Source organism: Corvus brachyrhynchos, unplaced genomic scaffold (assembly GCF_000691975.1).
Source record: "Corvus brachyrhynchos isolate BGI_N302 unplaced genomic scaffold, ASM69197v1 scaffold830, whole genome shotgun sequence".
Taxonomy (NCBI): Eukaryota; Metazoa; Chordata; class Aves; order Passeriformes; family Corvidae; genus Corvus; species Corvus brachyrhynchos.
The window spans coordinates 8,985-12,475 of record NW_008235721.1 but is presented as its reverse complement, the minus strand read 5'-3'; positions in this window follow the sequence as shown (position 1 = coordinate 12,475).

Genomic DNA, 3,491 nt, shown 5'->3' with positions numbered 1-3,491 from the left:
GGCTCCCTGCGCGCCTGACAGCGGAATTTCCGCGGGGGCAGTGCATGCTGCAGGACGGATCCCGCGGAGACTCCCATTTTCCCCCGGATTTTCTGCCCCAAAGCTGCCTTTCCTGGAAACTTACTTGCGCGGAGTTGGCTCGGAGAGCGGCAGAGGCTTTGCTAAACGTGGGAATTGGCGGAATGTCGGGGTTTTGGGGGGGGAACAGGAGGATTTGGAGCGTGCGGAGGTGCCAGCGCTGCTGGCAGAGGTGCCCGCGGTGCCTTCCTGAGGAGGATGCTGAGCGCAGCGCGGGCACGCGGTGATTTTATTTCGCTGCTGGCAGCCCCGCTGGCCGCGCAGGGCTCTCGGGGAAGCATTTTTGGGGCTGGATCAGCGCGATTTGAACGGGAGAAGGTCAGGACGCGGCCGCTTTGGCAATGAGAGAGCGCAGCCCGCAATAATTCAGCGTTTTCGAGCTGTTCTCGCCCCAAACGCCTCCGCCGCCGCCGCGGCGAGCAGCGAGCCAGCGCCGATCACAGCGATTTCATGGACACATTAAAGATGCCGCTTCGGGGCTTTTATTTTTGGGGGTTTCCCTTCCTTTCTCCCGGCCCCCAAAGCATTTTCTGGGCTGCAAATTTCGGGCAGAGACGGGAGGGGGGCGAAGGGAGACCAGCAACAAAGGGGGCGAATTTTCTTCTTTTCCTCTCCTTTTTTTCCTTCTTTTTATTTTCCCCCCCACCTTCCTCCCATCCCTCTTTTCTCTCCCTCCTCCTCCCCCTCCCCCTCCTCCTCCTCCTCCTCCTCCTCTCGCTGTCTGCTCTCCCTGGATTTTTTTTCCCCCTCTTCCCTCCTCTCTGACAGAAAATGCGTGGATCTTCCGCCCCTTCCCAGCGCAGCTGATCTGTGGTTTAGGTAGTTTCATGTTGTTGGGATGGGCTTTTAGCTCGGCAACAAGAAACTGCCTTAATTACGTCAGTTCGTCTTCATCAAGGGCAGCACTCGCAGCTCCGCCGGGCGCGCCCCGGGGCGCTCCTTGCGCGCCCCGCGCAACTCGCAGCGAGCGCCGGCCACCCTAAAAAAAGCCCCCCAAATCCCATCCCGTCCCCACCGTGATGGGGATCAGCACCAGCACGACCTAAACCTTCACCGACCCCCTCCCAGCGCGCCCCTCCCGGAGATTTTTGCCCTTTTTCTTTGATTTTTGGCCCCTTTCCTTTGAGTTTTTGGCCCCAATTTCCCCCCTTTTGTTGCTGAAATGAGGAGGACAAAGGCAGCGCTTTTTGCGCTTTTCCACCCCAAATTATCGGCAGCGATTGGCAGAGCCCCAGCGCGGGGGTGATGCCTTTAAAAAAGGAGATGAAAAAGGAAATAAATCATCATAATAATAAAAATTAAAATCAGAAATCAATTTTTTTTTGGGGGGGGGGGTTGTGCTGGTGCTGGGAGCGCCCCTTTTTCTGCTGATCCCCCCTGGCACCTAAAAAACCCCTCCAGAACTTGCAGCGTTCCGGGGAGGTGAAAACGGGGGGAAAAAAGCAGAATTTGGGGGGTTTCGACTTCTCCCGCTGCCGGTGTCTCCAGGCAGAGATTAAATTCAACATCCCCCCCTTTTTTATCCACGCTTTTAATCTGGATTTCCAGCCCCAGGTTGCTCTGGGAAGCCAGGATTGGGAATTTGTCTGGAGTAAAAACACCTAAAAAACTCAGGAATTGGGGATGAAGTAAATCAGGCGTTTGTGTCACACGAGTAGAGGGGAAAAACTTGTTATTTTACCCCTTTTTCCCCCGCTGGGAAAGTTGGGAAAGTTGTGCCAGCGTTTGGATGCCAAAAAAAAAAAAAGGGGGGGAAAGGGAAAATTGAAGGAGTGAAACAAAGCAAAAATCGCGGGGAAAGAGGGATCGGTGAGGGCTGAAAATGCCAAGAGGCGAAGGTGAACGGCAGAGGGGGAAATTGGGAATTGCGAGAGCCCTTTGCTCCTGGTTTTGCGCGGATTTGCGCGTCCTGACATCCCAGAAAAGCCGCCCTGTGCCGGGTGTCGGTGAGAGCTTGCAAGGCGCAGGTTGGCGCCGAGGAATTGAGGCGAAATCTCGGAATATTTGGGTTTTTCGGGGCCGGGCTCGCAGGTTCGCTGCGGGCAGGTTGAGCTTTGGCCGCAGCGGTGGTTTCTAGGTGCTGCTTTTGCTGGTGGATTGTGATTTTCCCGTGTTTCCCCCGCTTTTGGCTTCCCTCCTGCGAGCCTGAGGGCGAGGTTGCTGCGGCAGGAGTTTATTTCGATTGCAGAAATCGCGATTTTCTCCATCTGGGGCTGGGCGTTGTGGCCCAAAGGAGAATAAAAGGAATGAATCATTTAATATCTGGTTTTTATGCTCTGTTCGGTGTTTAAAATGCTCGGTTTTAAGCGCGGAAAATGCGTCAAGTGTTGCTGGTTTGGGTCAAAGCGCTCCTGGTTTGGGGTATTTTCATCAGCCCGGGGGCAAAAAACGGAATTAAAAAGTCGCTAAAAGGGCAAAAGAAGCGGGGGGAAAAAAAAAGAAAAGAAGAAGAAAAGAAAAAAGAAAAAAAGACACCCCGCACTCCTTTAAATTAATATTTCAACAGGGACAAGGTTGATTACTGGTACGTTTAACCATAATTATTTGATATTAGTGCTGTGATAATTGAATGATTTAAAGGATTCATTACATTTATGATGAGTTTTGCCTTCTCGGGATTAACAATCTGCAGATTTCTTCCCCTTTTTTCTTCGAACAGCGTGAACCAGACAAACCAATTTCTATTCTGTGCATATTAAGATTGATTTTTATTTCCGAGCCACCCCTGGAGAGAGAGAGAGAGAGGAATAAAAGAGAAAAAAGCAGCGAAACTTAAAATATGCTCAGCAACCCCAACCCCAGAAACGCCATAAAAAGTTAAAATCTCCCCCACTGGTTTTTAATTATGATATTGGAGCGGCGGAGGGGCGCGGGGGGGGATTTATGGCTCCGAGATTTTCCTGGGATGCGGCGCTTTTTTATGGAAAACCAGGAGTAGTCACAGGGACCGCACGCTGCTCTCCGCGTGTTTTACATTTCTGCGCTTTTCCCCTCCGCTCCCCGCGCGTTTATTCCGCGTTATCAGGCTCGGATATTGGCGATAAATTAGAAACCACCCAAAAACAGCCCCCAAAAAAGCAAAAACCTCCCGGAAAAAGCGCTGGGGAGGGGAGAAGCTGCGCTGATGAATTCCCTGTATTTTGGGGGGAGCTGGGCTTTATTTTGGCGGCGTTCGCAGGGATTCCGTCAATTCTGGCTCCTCGTGGGCCTTCGCTGGTGAGGATTTGGGGGAAAAGGTCCCCCCCGCCACCCCCCCCCCCCCCCCCCCGCCACGTAAAGGAGCCGGGAAAGGGGCTGGGAAATGCTGGGAATGGTGCGGAAAAGCAGGAATCGCCCAAGGTTGTGGCGCGGAGCCGCGGGGGATCCGCGCAGGTACCGGCTCCGCGCTGCTCTCCCCCCCACGCGCCCCCGGG